Genomic DNA, 15,746 nt, shown 5'->3' on the forward strand with positions numbered 1-15,746 from the left:
GCATGAGGTCTGCGTATCAACTCGGGCTGTCCCCGCTTAGCCTGCTCAAGTCAATGCAACAACCAAGTGGTGGGAAAAAGTAACAGCTCGTATGAAAGTAGGCGGGGGTTGGTAGAGTTGCATGCGCTCCGTTTGGTTGTGGCGACGTGGTGTATATGGTGCGAGAGAGCCATAAAACCAATTTGGACGTTCCTCTTGAGCCAGGTTTTGAGGTGCTTTGAACATCGTGTTGGCCATAACGTGGAGCCGTGTTTACTACCAAATAGCTGAAAAAGTAAAAGATTCCCTTCTACCTACTTCTACCAACTTCAATGCAAGCTCACCTAATTTTCACCAGGCAACCAAAAACGCCCTTAGGACATCTATTTCATGCCCAGCCCCGATGAACACACGTATCAAGTTTGTTCATGATTCCAATTCTCTTTTTATTGATGTACAAGGTGATGCCCAACCACAAGCGTGTATGAGAAGTCTAGCAGATATTTGGAGACTTTAAACCATGTTGTAGCTCCCTTGCTAAATTTCCAAGACTGCAAAATTTTCAAGACCACATCTTGTGTGCAAACTCATGTGCAAAATTAGATTTTGTAAAAAGTAAAATACATCAACAATCATTGAACTTGAGGCCTATATTCACTTTGGTCATGGACGTCAAAATACCAGAAATATGGTCACTAATGTTCTCTTTTTGTGTGTGGGGAATATTTGAGAGCTTAATAGTCAGCATCGAACCAACTCTTTGTGACATGCAATGTGAAGCAGGCTTATCACAAGGGAGTTAGCTGATTGGTGTACATGTCTAGCGCTAAAGGAAATAAACTGAGACATGAGCTCTTCAACTCCATCTAAGGTCGTCGGCGAGTTCCCCGTGTGGGTTTTCTTCTCCTTAATCAATGAAATGGTAAATCTTTTGCCTCATTTTAAAAAAATGTGAGAGATTGACCAGCTTCGGGAGCTAGTTTCCATAGTCACTTGCGTGGAAACTTGTATCTTGCAAATAAAACACCATCATGGAGGGACAACGTTTCCAGGATCACTAGGTTAGTTAGGTCAACTCCAATGCATCACCCCATTTTGTCCGGTCTTACCTGTTTGGGTTTGAGCAAAAAAAACGGTCCAACATTGTCACGTCCAATATGCGACTCTATCCTAAAGGAACTCAAAGGTCCCACCAAAGATAGAACCGCATATTGACACGCTTTTGCAAGGTGGATATCATTACATCGTACCATTGCATAATAGTTCGGGATACATACAAGGCATACAAATGCCACAAGAATACATCAAATATCATACATGAGAACAACATCCGACTACGGATGAATCACAAACAGAAACTCAAACGACATCCACACTGCTAGCCCAGGCTGCCGACCAGGAACCTAACCCAAGATCGATGAAGAAGAAGAACTCCAAAACAAGCAAACAGCGCTCTCACATCATGATCATCGCATTACCTGTACCTGCAACTGGTGGTGTAGTAATCTGTGAGCCACGAGGACTCAGCAATCCCATTACCATGGGTATCAAGACTAGCAAAGCTTAATGGGTAGGAAAGGGTAAGTGGTGAGGTTGCAGCAAGCGACTAGCATTGTATGGTGGCTAACTTACGAATACCAGAATAAGATGAGAAACTACGCAACGGTCGCAAACTAGTAATGATCAATAAGTGATCCTGAACTACTTACGTTCAAACATAACCCAACCGTGTTCTCATCTCGAACTTCGCCGAAAAGAGACAGTCACGGTTACGGACACGGTTGGTGTATTTTAGTTGAGTTTACTTCAAGTTCACTACAACCGGATATTAACAAATTCCCATCTGCCACATAACCGCGGGCACGGTTTTCGAAAGTTTAAACCCTGCAAGGGTGTCCCAACTTAGCCCATGACAAGCTCACAATCCGCGGATACAATCCTCCATCACGGGACCCTCCGATCAGACTCGGAATCCCGGTGCACAAGACATTTCGACAATGGTAAAACTAATCCAGCAAAGCCTCCCGGCGTGTCGACACCCTGCTAGTAGCCACACGTATCTCGTCTCAGGCCACGTCCGGATGGGTCAGCCTACAGGTATATACCAAATACCTCGAGTTTCCCCGAGGCGGCCCCGCAGTCTGCCCGTTTGGACCAACACCATCAGCGTTGGCCCCTCCCTTTACGTAGAAAAGAATCCTCGGGTTCATGACGCCCTATGCCAATTTATTATTTAGTTCAAGTATTATTATGGCAAATGTTAAAACCAATGTTGGGCCTTGCTGGAAGAGTTTTATTCAAAGCGAACTGTCAAGAGGGCCCCATACCCCTCACCGTGTTAGGGACGCAAAATCAAGGAACATAACACCAGTATGACGGAAACTAGGGCGGTAAGAGTGGAACAAAACACCAGGCATAAGGCCGAGCCTTCCACCCTTTACCAAGTATATAGATGCATTAATTAAATAAGATGTATTGTGATATCCCAAGATATCCATGAAATCCATGTCCCAACATGGAACAACCTGCAACTGCACCTGCAACTAGCAACGCTATAAGAGGGGCTGAGCAAAGCGGTAACATAACCAAACAACGGTTTGCTAGGAAGGGTGAAAAGGTTAGAGGCTATCATGGCAAATTTGGGAGGCTTGATAAACAAGTGGTAGGTAGCGCGACGTAGCGATAGCATCGAGACAACTAGCATAGCAAAGATAGTAGTGAGATCCAAGGTGACGGTCATCTTGCCTGAAATCCCGCTAGGAAGAAGATCGAGTCCATGAAGAAGACGAACCCACGTAGTCGAACGAATCTTCACAATCGCAACGTTACCGGAACTACCAAGGAGAAGCAACACCGGAAAGAAGCAAACAACATGGTAAACAACCATCACATAAACATGGCATGATGCACCCTCAAGTATGATGCATGTTCGGTTTAATGAGTCATGGCACGGCAAAGTGCAACGAACAATACTATAAATTAAGTGGAGCTCAATATGCAACGAGTTGCATATTGACGAAACACCACATTCAAGTTATTTAGTTTGCTCTCGTTTATGTACCCAACAATATTAAATGTAGTTAAACATGGCAAGAGATGAAGCATAACAAAACTATACTATCTAAGCAATTTAAATGGGGCCGGAAACAACAAACAACAAATCCGAAAAATCCCCATGTTCATATTTTGGATATGGTACTTTTCTGCCTAAACAATATTTTAATGTTGTTAAACAGGGAAATAAAGTTCACCAAGTTAAACTATGCATTTTTCCACCCCATTTACATATAAGGTTTATTAAAAATGGAGCTACGATTATTTAGTTATGAAATAAACCTTTTTAACATGTCATTTACATAAATTAATGCAAACAGCAAGTTTGACCATTTTAGACATGGATGAAAGTTGCATATAATGAAAGTACATGAAAAACTGATCAAGATGCATATATGACACATTTTATTTGGATGCATGGATATTTAGCTATAAACAATTTAAAACAATGGCAATTCTGTAAATATGTAATGCAGTAGACAAATAGCAAAACGCAAGACTGGTAAAAAAACACAAACGGGCCGAATTGCAGGATCCTGCAGCGGCCCACGAGGATTTGGCCCGAGTGACAGTGTGTGTGCAGAGAGAAAAACAGTGCAAAAATTGGGGCGCCTGGGACTCGAACCCAGGACCTCCCGCTTACAGATTAGTGCCCTGACCGGTGCGCTGCTGATGAATGTTTCTGCCAAAAAGGGCGTGGCCGAACTTGAACGGAACCAAAGGCCAGGCCTTCTTCTCCGTCGTTCACAGAGGGATTGGGTGACGACGCCGGCGAGCAAGATGGCGACCGTCAGAGCAGAGGAGCACCGGCGGAGGTGCGGGATACTTGCGAGGGTGCGGGTTGCCGGAACGTGCGCGTGCAAAGGCTAGGTGCGCGGGAAGACTCGAGGACGAGCTCGAGGTTGCCTCGGTCATGGCGGCTGCAAGACGAAGCAGGGCCACGGGCTCACGATCGAGCGCGGGAGTGCGCGTGTGGAGAGCTGCGGAAGGAGGCATGTGTGGATGCGTAGCTGGGGTGGCTGGGCGTGTGGCGAGGAGGCCACGGACGAGGCTGGGCTTAGCCCGTCCATGGGGGCATGCTGAACGGATGGCGCCGTGTGTGGGTGTGCGGCAAGGCGCGGTGACCGCCTGGTGTGCGGGCAGAAACAGCGACCGGCAAGGTGCACAAGTGTAGCAAGGGGCGGCAGCAGGGTGTGCGGTTGCGCGGAAACAGAGCATCGACTTGGTTCAAAAACGGCCATGGCGAACATGCCTCAGTCAAGATCAAAACGACGGCTAATGATGGAAATCAAGTCGGGGAAGAGCTGGGGAGGAGCGGCTGCTCGCCATGGGCTCGAGGGTCACGATGTGGAGGCCGGGTACGCGACGACGGAGGCGTGAGGAGGCACTGATCGCGGAAGGGTTCAAGTGCACGAAGTTGAAGCGGGGGAAGAAGAGGATGCGGGCATCGCGGCCTTGGCATCCCTTCGCGAGATGGTGTCCGATCCATGACGTAGAGGAAGTAGCCGACGTCGAGGAAGATGGCCGGGGTCGCGGGGACGAAGGAGAGCACGCGGGCGACGAAGCGCGATGCTCCGGCGCTCTCTTGGTCTCTGACTCTTGAGGAAGAAGGAGAAACAGGGAAGGGAAAAGGGTGGCGGCGGCGAGAGGGAAACCCTAGGGGTTGGTGCGGACGCGGAGAGGGGTTAAATAGGGGCTCGGGCATGGCCGGATCGCCACCGTGGCCATGTGCGGGTGCCCCTGTAGATTTTACCGTGAGAGAGAGCGAGCAAGGGAGGTGGAAGAAAAAGGATGGAGAAGAGAGAATGACATGTGGGGCCGAAGGGTTGCACCTGGAGAGAAATTACGAATATGTCTATTACTAACCGGTTGCACGCGCAACTCGTATCATCGCCGTCGCTACATCATCTGGATCAGCGCCAGCAGGCCCACATGGTCCCACCCATTTAGCCCTCTTTCCCTTTTCTCATTAGTATACGGTTTGAATACAGTCAAATCATATCTGCGCCATGCCTGCTCCCCCCGTACATACGTCGTACTCGCCCACGTGAGGCATGTTGGAAATATGCCCTAGAGGCAATAATAAATTGGTTATTATTATATTTCCTTGTTCATGATAATCGTTCATTGTCCATGCTAGAATTGTATTGATAGGAAACTCAGATACATGTGTGGATACATAGACAACACCATGTCCCTAGTAAGCCTCTAGTTGACTAGCTCGTTGATCAATAGATGGTTACAGTTTCCTGACCATGGACATTGGATGTCGTTGATAACGGGATCACATCATTAGGAGAATGATGTGATGGACAAGACCCAACCCTAAGCATAGCATAAAAGATCGTGTAGTTCGTTTGCTAGAGCTTTTCCAATGTCAAGTATCTTTTCCTTAGACCATGAGATTGTGTAACTCCCGGATGCCGTAGGAGTGCTTTGGGTGTACCCAACGTCACAACGTAACTGGATGACTATAAAGGTACACTACGGGTATCTCTGAAAGTGTCTGTTGGGTTGACACGGATCAAGACTGGGATTTGTCACTCCGTATGACGGAGAGGTATCTCTGGGCCCACTCGGTAATGCATCATCATAATAAGCTCAATGTGACTAAGGAGTTAGCCACGGGATCATGCATTACGGTACGAGTAAAGTGACTTGCCGGTAACGAGATTGAACAAGGTATTGGGATACCGACGATCGAATCTCGGGCAAGTAACGTACCGATTGACAAAGGGAATTGTATACGGGATTGATTGAATCCTCGACATCGTGGTTCATCCGATGAGATCATCGTGGAACATGTGGGAGCCAACATGGGTATCCTGATCCCGCTGTTGGTTATTGACCGGAGAGGCGTCTCGGTCATGTCTGCATGTCTCCCGAACCCGTAGGGTCTACACACTTAAGGTTCGGTAACGCTAGGGTTGTAGAGATATTAGTATGCGGAAACCGGAAAGTTGTTCGGAGTCCCGGATGAGATCCCGGACGTCACGAGGAGTTCCGAAATGGTCCGGAGGTGAAGAATTATATATAGGAAGTCCAGTTTTGGCCACCGGGAAAGTTTCGGGGGTTATCGATATTGTACCGGGACCACCGGAAGGGTCCCGGGGGTCCACCGGGTGGGGCCACCTATCCCGGAGGGCCCATGGGCTGAAGTGGGAAGGGAACCAGCCCTTAGTGGGCTGGGGCGCCCCCCATGGGCCTTCCCCCTGCGCCTAGGGTTGGAAACCCTAGGGTGGGGGGGCGCCCCACTTGGCTTGGGGGGGAAGCCACCCCCCCTTTCTCCTTGCCCCCCCCCCTCCCAGGGGGCCTATATATAGTGGGGGGGAGGGAGGGCAGCAACATGACAGCCCCTGGCGCCTCCCTCTCCCCCTGCAACACCTCTCCCTCTCGCAGAAGCTTGGCGAAGCCCTGCCGAGACCCCGCTACTTCCACCACCACGCCGTCGTGCTGCTGGATCTCCATCAACCTCTCCTTCCCCCTTGCTGGATCAAGAAGGAGGAGATGTCGCTGCTCCGTACGTGTGTTGAACGCGGAGGTGCCGTCCGTTCGGTACTCGGCCATCGGTGATTTGGATCACGGCGAGTACGACTCCATCAACCCCGTTCATTGGAACGCTTCCGCTCGCGATCTACAAGGGTATGTAGATGCACTCCTTTCCCCTCGTTGCTAGTATACTCCATAGATGGATCTTGGTGATGCGTAGAAAAAAATTTAAATTCTGCTACGATCCCCAACAAGGCAGTCATCTACAGCACGACCCAGCTACCACATCCACCCCGAGTCATCCCAGATTTCAAATTTTGAAATCGCCTCAGGCAGAAGCCCCTCATCACTATGAAACATCCCGACCCTGAGGCAACCTGCCGACCCGATCTGAACGCCGACGGCGGCAATGGATTTTGGACCGGGGTCACTCACATATGTCCTGTTCATGTTTGTTTCCATCTCAAAATCTTTTCAGTTCATCCTGTTCTCGATATGGCCTTCAATCTCTCATGCGTTGGACGCCATGGACAGCTTTTCTGCACCTCCGTGCGCTGCAGAAGTGCGGGGTGTGTACCAGATCTGGGATGGCCGAGGATGAAGACGACGGGCTGCCCTGTCCTCCGAATATCCAGATCTGGGATGACATGATTCAGAAGCCGAATTTCCTGAGGACAATCCAGATTTCTCCACCGTCCCAAATGTTCACCCCAAGGACACCACCGTCAGCCACCGTTCGCCCTCGTCTGATGGCCACAAACTTCCGCTTCGTGGCCATCAAGGTAATTTCTCTCCATCTCTAGGATGTTCAGTGGGATATAATCTGGATAGGAGGGACAACTCGATTTTGATGTGCCCAAGCCCTGTAATTAGTCATGTCTTCGATCGATTCTTGTCCAATTTGGGGACACCAAACTATACCTCAGTAGCTGTATAATTGGGGTTTTGATTTTATCTGTATTGTCTGTTTATTTCAGCCACACGTGATCTGCTACTAGTCAAGCATGATAATAAACAGTGCAACAAGGAACTATGTAGAAATTGCCAGTCGAACTTCGGTACCTGTTTTTTTTGACAGATATCTGTCACAATTGATAAAAGCCAATAGCTTTATGGTTCTCAAAAGTCAAAACACATAATGTTTTTTTAATGCAAATAGCTGATCAAAATTGTTTTATGCAGGGCATGTGATGGAAAGATACCTGACGTCCGTACTCCCTCACAAGGAAATTTAATTGTGTTGGTTAAGCCAGAGACAGGTCAAGAGTTTGATTCGTTGCCCGAAGCGACTTGTACAATCTATGCTGTAGTGGAATGAACGTCCGTGTAGTCTTGCCGGTGTGGGCACTTGGCGAATCCTTGAAGGCGTTCTTGGCGTCCCTGGTTGCCGGGTCTAGGCAGCGACAAGAGGGGCAACAAGGCCAACGGGCCAGCAAGGGGGGTGGAGCTCTCGTGGATGTTGGCCGTGAAGGGGCTGCTCGAGGCAGCAGAAGAAGACGGCCCGGGCGGGCGTCGAGGTTGAAGGCCGGTGGTGCAGAGGCGTGACCATGGGGACGAGGTGGTCCGGATGGTTGAAGAAGGACGATGGCGGTTGGACTGCAGCAGAGCAGCGACAACAGGGACGGCGCTGCAGGGAGCCAAGGGCGCGTGCTGGGGAGGAGCCCGGTGAAGCGGGTGCGTCATGGTGGCAGAGGAGGAAGGAGGTGCAGGCGATGGGGTCGTCGAACATCGCGGACGAAGCCGGAATGAGGCGCGAGGAGCGACGGGATGCAGGCGAGGCTTGGGGCAACGTGGACATGGCCGGAGCAAGACGGGCAGGGCGTCGCGGTCATCGCTGGAGCGTAGGTTGGGTGCTGGCGGCGCAGCAGCCCAGCGAGAGGAGAAGGGAGCAGCTGGAGTCGATGGCCGACGCGGGGGTGAGGGGATCGGGCGCGAGCGCGTGCGGTTCGTGTGGGTGGTGGCGCGAGGGAGATGGTGAGGGAGAGAGACGAGGAGATCGAGCAGGGGTCGGGCTAGGGTTATAGATGCGGTCGGATGGGCCTAGGCCAACAGCTGGGCCTTGGGCCGCGACGACTGGCTGCAGTGGCCTGGAAGCAAAGAGAAGGACCTCCTTCTCTATTAAAGCAGAACAAAGAAAGGAAAGAGGATAGGTGAGGAGCGATGCTTGGGCAAGAGGGTATTCTTGTCAGACTCACAAAAATGAGCTTGTTACGAGAAAATAGAAGTGGGCATGATTGCAAGAATTAAATTCAAAACTCATGTGAATTTAATTCAAATGGATTTGAACTAGGTCTAGGTTTAGAAGTGACCAAAAATGTTGAGATTTTTGGAGGAGCCTCAATAGACAGAGAAAGAATTATGGAGAAAGTTTGAAGAACAAACTTGAAGCAAAAAGTCATGAGAATTAATTTGCAAGTGGGCTGCGGTTAATTTCAAACTAATGGATTATTTTTTATAGCTCCCTAAATATATTGGGAGGATATGTTTTAAAGAGAAATCTCCATGTGCATTTCCCTCAATTTAAATGGATCGAAGCTCCATACGATTTATTTAGATGAGTTGCAAAATTAAATGACATGATGACATGATGCAATGCAAAAATAACATGGAGCAAGCAATATAAATAATAATAATGCAAGGAATCGGTCTTGGGCTGACACAACTCTTCTCCACTTACAAGAGATCTCGCCCCGAGATCTAGGGATGAAAACGGAAGGGAAGAGGAAGAGGTAAAATAAAGTTGCTTCTTGACAGACGAGTGAAACCAAAGAACCTTAAGAGGTTGAAAACTTGAAAGAAAGAACACAACAGAGTTGAACAAAATTGAAAACACTTTATTAAGCACGATGTACAAGGAATGCGAGAAGAACCAAGAGCTAAAGGGAGAAGATAGGCTTGAAAACACTCTGGTTACAACGAGATAGAGAAGGAATAAGCACGAAAGAATTCAGACAGCACTCCAACTGAACATGGAAGGAATAGAACATGAACCTGACAAGATGGGATGATACTTGACGTGAGCAACAACAAAATGCCTCCGAAACAAATGAAAGAATTGAATGAAAAGAACGGAGAAGAAAACAACATCTTCTACCACATATGAATTTGAAAGAGCATCATTAGGAGAAAGGCTTGAATGGAGTTGTTGGAAAGTCAACAATTGATTGCTTATGGAAAACATCTCAAAACTTGAGGTGAAAATTCTGCTACTAACAGAAACAATTGATTGCTTGAGATCAACCAAGAGATGGACACTTCTTTCGCCGAGAGGATAAGGGAATACTTGGATCATAGATAAGCACCATAATGGCAACATTCCCAATGGAAGGCTTTAGGTGAAATCTTTTCCAAGATAACTCCAATGAAGAGATTGATAGGTTGAAATGATCTCCTGAACAAAGAGAAAATGATGGATTTAAAATATCTCATTCTTGACAACTTCACTGTGCGACTCCTTGTTAATCAAGAATGGTACACTACCACCTGAAAAGATAAGGGAGAAGGGATTGCACTTCGAAACACAAGATGAAGATTGCTTGAGCTCCTCCAACAAGAATGTTGATGACGACTCCGAGAATGAATTAAGTCTTTGATGAACCACCATGAAGAAACTCTCGAAGAACTCCGGATAGATAACAAGATGATCGCAACGAAAGAAAATTGATAAGAACAAGATGAAGCCTTGCAATGATTTAGATGGAGCTTTGAGATGAGATAACCGAGGAAAACTTGGAACTCCGGAAAAGAAAAGATGAATCTCTTAGAACCAAGGAATTGATATCACGAACAAACTCCGGAAGAAGGAATTACATCATTTCCACGAAACAAGAATAAGAATTATGTTATGCTTATCCTTCATCAACTTAAATTGATGACAAGCAATGGATTTGGCATACTACATATTCTCGTTGAAAAGGATTAAAGAGAGATGTAGCACAGACTTGAGAAAGTCTTCAACAAACTACCGGTAGGATGGGAAAGAACGAAAGAATTGATATGATAACAAGGGAAGGAAAAGCTTGAACGAACCATCGTAAGAATTGAAAACGGACGAAGTAAAGGAACGAAACACTGGGAAGAATTAGAAAGCGACGAAGATACTTGAAGAAATTTAGATAAAAGAGAACGAAGAGATCACGAGCTGACTAGAGAATACTTGAACGAAGCACCGGAAGAATTAGAGAATGAATGAAGAGACATCAGTTTAGAATAATTGGAGCACGAAAGCTAAAAGCTAAGAACGAATAACTCTTCTGAAATGATGGTCTCCGGAGAATCGAAAATGAAAAGAACTCATCAAATGCTTTGGATGGGTATGAAAAGAATTGTCACAATCGAAAACAATTATGAGGATGACATGAAGCTAGAACCATGAATCGTCAAGTGAACGTATATGATCTAAGGTAAACTCTTGTTCGATCTTCAAATATGAGAATGACGACGAGACACCTGGCAAAATGGCTGAGACACTCCAGAATAATGAAGAATAGATATGTTGGGCCAAAGATGAAAATAATTCGAAAGCGGTCTTGGAGGATACATTTGACTGATGAAAAATTCATTCTTACATCAAACTTTGAAAGAATTTGAGAATAACTCCGAAAAAATAGAAGAGTCAGGTAAGATCCTGGGAAAAGACCTGTGGGTTAGGGCCCACTCAAAAGAAACACCATTGGAAAAGACTGGTTGAAAGAGAGATTGCACCGGTTGATTTAAATGGCTTGAATAATGTAAGAACCTCAAAATAGCTTGAATGGAATAAGAATGGAAACACGGATCTTCTAAGGCATCATCATCACTCCGAAACAAAAGAATATCGAGAGGTGAAAAAATGAGAATGGAAGAATTAAGAACTTGAGGCTTCCTTAGCATCTTCATGAGAATCACCGGGTAAGAACATTGAGGAAAAGAATGAAGAGACTTCGCATCAATAAAATGGATACTTGATTTGAGATTTCTGAGTCCTTGAATAAAAGGGTGGGAGGGTGGGAAAACAAAGGCAACTTGGGACGGGTGAAATGGACAAATCCTCAGGCTTCTCAACGGCGCCCGTATGGAATAACTTGAAGAGAAGTGCATCGGTTGAAAAGGATTGACATGACAATCTCAATGATCCAGAAGGATTAGCATTCACATAGAAAAGGTATGGAATCGCCACTTGACATTGAAGCAACTCGAATACCACAACAAAACAAAACAAAGGTGGCTTGCAGAATAAGCCGGAAACAAATACATAAACCCTCATGCATTTGTTGGAAGGATAAACCTAGGTACTACTTGAATTCCCACCTATGAACTCCCAAATTTTTTTTGCTTATGCAATCTGGTGTTGGGAATACAGGGAGGCACAAATATCTCACAGAGCTAACAAATCCTACACTCCAACCGTATCCATCCGTCAACACATAACCAAGAAAACCTTAGAAATCATGTACCTCAGACCTTCGAAAGAACATCCCCTATACTAGCTGTGGCAATACATCTGGTCGCTCTCCCCAGTACTGGGTGGCGCCAAACTACTCTCACCACAAAGAGTACAGAAGCGTTTTCGATGTCTGCGTCCTCTGGTATTCCGGAACTGAAACGATAAGCACTGTGACGAAAACACCTTGGAGCTCAACTCCCCGGGACACTGCCACAACCCCTAAATGATAGGAGGCACCAAGACAGAATTCCCGTCACAATGATATCGGACCGATTCCATAATACCCGCGTGATCCTAAAAAAAATTGAGTGAAAAGAGGAGAGTAATGGAAACAAAACACCTACGTCACGATTCCTCACCAGAGCGACGATGGGGACGAGGAGTAAAAAGAATTCCTACTCTCTGATATATAACTAGACTCAAAATAGTTTTTTTTCTAGACTCAACAACGGCAGCGGTTCGATCAATCAAGGGGCCTCCTACGGTCGGTAAGGCTTTGATACCAACTTGTAGCGTCCAAGATGTGATTCTATCCCAATCACGTGATGAATTCATGATTGGGGCACAATCACATTTCGAGCGCATAGCAAGGTGGATATTATTACAACATACCATGTACTGAATAGATGAGAATACAAGATAAAGGCTTACACTTGCCACAAGCTACAACATGAATACATGAATACATCAACACATAGCAGTCATCATACAGAAGAGCAGGAACCGGCTACGGATGAAATCAAACGAAAAAGAAGAACGACATCCACCCTGCTAATCCCAGGCTCCCGACCCGAAACCTATCCCTTGATCGAAGAAGAAGAAGCAGAAGAACTCCAAAACAAGCAAGCATCGCTCTCACGTCAAAGCTTCGCTTTACATGTACCTGCAACTGTTGTTGTACTAATCTGTGAGCCACGATGTCGGGGAAATATGCAGGGGTATGCATTTTCCCCTGACTCGTGCACGGACAAAACCAAGACCAAGTCAGAGTGCAAGGAATCAAGAGATTCAAAGGACCAGCACGTAGATTAGAGAGACCAAGATCGAGCGAGAGAAGATTGACATCGCAAGAGAAAGGCCTCCCTTACTGGGCATGCGAGCCCGGCAAGGGGCGAGGCCACCCTAGAAGCAGATAACCGAGGCACCCCGGCAGGGCCTGCCGGGGCTCGCGGAGGCAAAAACACCTCACCACCCACTCAGCCACGACCCACGTTGTCGATCAGTGCGGTGTCAAGCCACAAAGTTACTAAGTGGCAGTCATTCGCCACATGGTTGCCTCTCCTTTACAAAAGAAACCCACATATGACACCCGTCCTGCGACGTGTCAAGAGAACAGGCGCGGAGCTGGCAAGATAGCCCGGCAAGCCTTGTCAGGCAACCAGTGATGTGACACTAAGCGGTGCATTTAATGCGCCCTGTCAGCCCGCAGAGTTAGGTATGATAGCACTATTTGCCATTATATCAATGCATAATGACTACTTTGCCATTGTGGTGACCCCTTGATCTATAAAAAGAGGCTCATGGCAACCGTAGAAAGGGTTAGAAGGTTGGATAACTCACACCACCATACGCGCGTAGTCGTCGCTGCCAAGGCAACCCCTGCCGGGCAAGTGTACTACGCTCACCACCACCTTTTCCACCATCAATCCACCAAAGCAGGAGTAGGGTTTTACGCCTCACGGCGGCCCGAACCTGGGTAAATTGCCTGTGTGATCTCTGTCGTGCTGCCCCATGCCGCTCCGCTCTCTGTGCAACGCGTCGCCCCCCTGCCGAACCAGCAAGGGACCTCCTGGTCCCATAGGTGGCCGTGGTTTTACCCCGACATCTTTGGCGCGCCAGGTAGGGGGATCGCTTGTGCGAACCCGAAGGCGTGTGCAGCGCGTCATCTTCATCGCCATCTTCGCCTTCGACGACGGCACCCGTGAAGACACGGAAGCAAAGCGGGGCTATCCCCGCACCATTATAGTTGGTCTCCACACACCGTTGTAGCCACGACTACGGCAAAAATCACCGCTGGTGGCACCAGATCCTTCCCGACGGCCCGTACGGTATGATCGCCATCCGTCCGCCGCTCGAAGAAAGGGCAGAAAGCGTGCGGGCGCGAGCTCCCTCTTTCCAGCCCCTCCCCCTCGTCAGCAGTCGAGCTGCTCTAGCCTCGGCGTCGTCGATGTCGACGATTACCGCGCTACGCTCGTCCAGAATTTCCCCCTCGTTTGGGTAATCCCGAGCAAGGCGCTGGTATGAGTCCGTCGATTGATGCTCTGGCAAGCACGCTTCGGCGAGGCTGCCTGCGTTTGCACGACCCATGCAACGGCAGCCACTGCACTGAATCGAAGGGAAGGAAGCAAAAGGGAAAGGGGACCAGAAGAGCCCGACGCTACGCCCCGATACCCGCCAGCCACAAGAAATGATAATCGCTTCCTGCCGGGAACGAAGAAGTCACCCAATTGGCTCCTGCTCCTCCAAGTGCTGCGGGCGCGCCCGGGAGCGCGGCCCGGTAGAGGAAAAAGGGGGCTCGAAACAAAAGCTAAGTTTGTGTTATCACCTTTTATTGATACTTTTCGAGTCCTTGCAGTCGTTTATCCCTTAACCCTAGTGATCGTTCTTATCGTGAAAACCCCCATGCGATGGAACCTTGGCTAGTTTCTTTGATCGCACCATCGTCCTATCCAGAACCCTGCTCGCAGGTCGAGAGGCTGCATCGAGAGCTACCTAGGAAAAACCTGTCGAGACGCATTCACGTCAAAATAACTGTTAAGGGTCAGACCCTTACGACTATCGCGGCAATATGATATCGGCAGGCATCCAGAGCATACACGGGAATTGATCATACGAACGCAAACATATAGGGTTCCAAGGGATAAACACGCATTTAAAGATTGAGCTAGAAGCATCAGTTTCGCACAAACACTAGAGACAGAATAACTAAGCACAAATACATTCATGTTTCATTACAGGGCCCAGTGGGAACGATAAATGGCCCGATATTTGGTCTGCTGGCCAGAAGGAACGGCTTAAACGCGAAGAACCCTGTCGGCGTGGGGAGCGACCTCCTTCTCGGCAGCTGCAATGTCGGCGCCTGCTGGCGGCTTATTGAAGCCATCATCAAGGTCGAGCTCTGGGTGGCGGCAGGCGATGTTGCTCAGGACCATGAAGAGGGCGTTGCGGGCAAGCTTTCGGGACTCGGTCGCGAAGCGCTCAGCCCTCCCCTCTTCATGCACCTTCAGCTTGTCGATCAGCTCATTGAAGGAAAGCCCCAGCTTAACGTTCGGGACCTCCTGCTTGCTGGCTGAGTAGACTGGGCCTTCCATGCCCATCGCCGCAGCTTGGGCTCCAAGACGCTCGGCGATGTCGACCAAACTCTTGATCTAGAGGTTGCTCATATTGACCTGATTCTTCAACCTGTCCTCTGCATCTTGCTGGAGACGCTTGGCGGTCTCCAAATCCGTGGACAGCAAGTGCTACCGGGATTCAAGGGACTCCGCCGACTTCTCCGGCGAGCCGATCCTTGCTTTCATGACCGTAATGTTGCCATTAGCAGTCTCGAGGCTCTGGGTCTTGGAGGAAAGCTGCGACTGCACGTCTGCCAGATGGAGCTTTGCCTGCCGTGCTTCTTCTTTGAGTGCCTCCACCTCTTTGGTGCGCTCGACAAGGTCTTCGTTCAGCTTGGCCACCTGCCGGTCGAGCTCAGCCTTGGCGGAAGACGCCGCGTCTAAGTCTTCAACAAGCTTCTTCAGCTGGGCAGCATGGTCAGTGGCGAGGGTGTCCAGAGCAACCCCATGCTTGTCCTCCAATTCCT

General features: G+C 48.3%; 1 long non-coding RNA gene across 1 annotated transcript; it reads right to left on the reverse strand.

Moving 5' to 3' along the window:
- Window positions 1–1,213: 1,213 nt before the first annotated feature.
- Window positions 1,214–8,492, reverse strand: LOC141026582 (uncharacterized). The gene is made up of 2 exons (XR_012188909.1): window positions 7,725–8,492; window positions 1,214–2,813 (listed from the first exon to the last, which is right to left on the reverse strand). It is a non-coding gene; the product is annotated as an uncharacterized lncRNA (long non-coding RNA).
- Window positions 8,493–15,746: the final 7,254 nt, after the last annotated feature.

The sequence above is a fragment of the Aegilops tauschii genome, chromosome 7 (genome assembly GCF_002575655.3).
Source record: "Aegilops tauschii subsp. strangulata cultivar AL8/78 chromosome 7, Aet v6.0, whole genome shotgun sequence".
In the NCBI taxonomy this organism is placed as follows: domain Eukaryota; kingdom Viridiplantae; phylum Streptophyta; class Magnoliopsida; order Poales; family Poaceae; genus Aegilops; species Aegilops tauschii.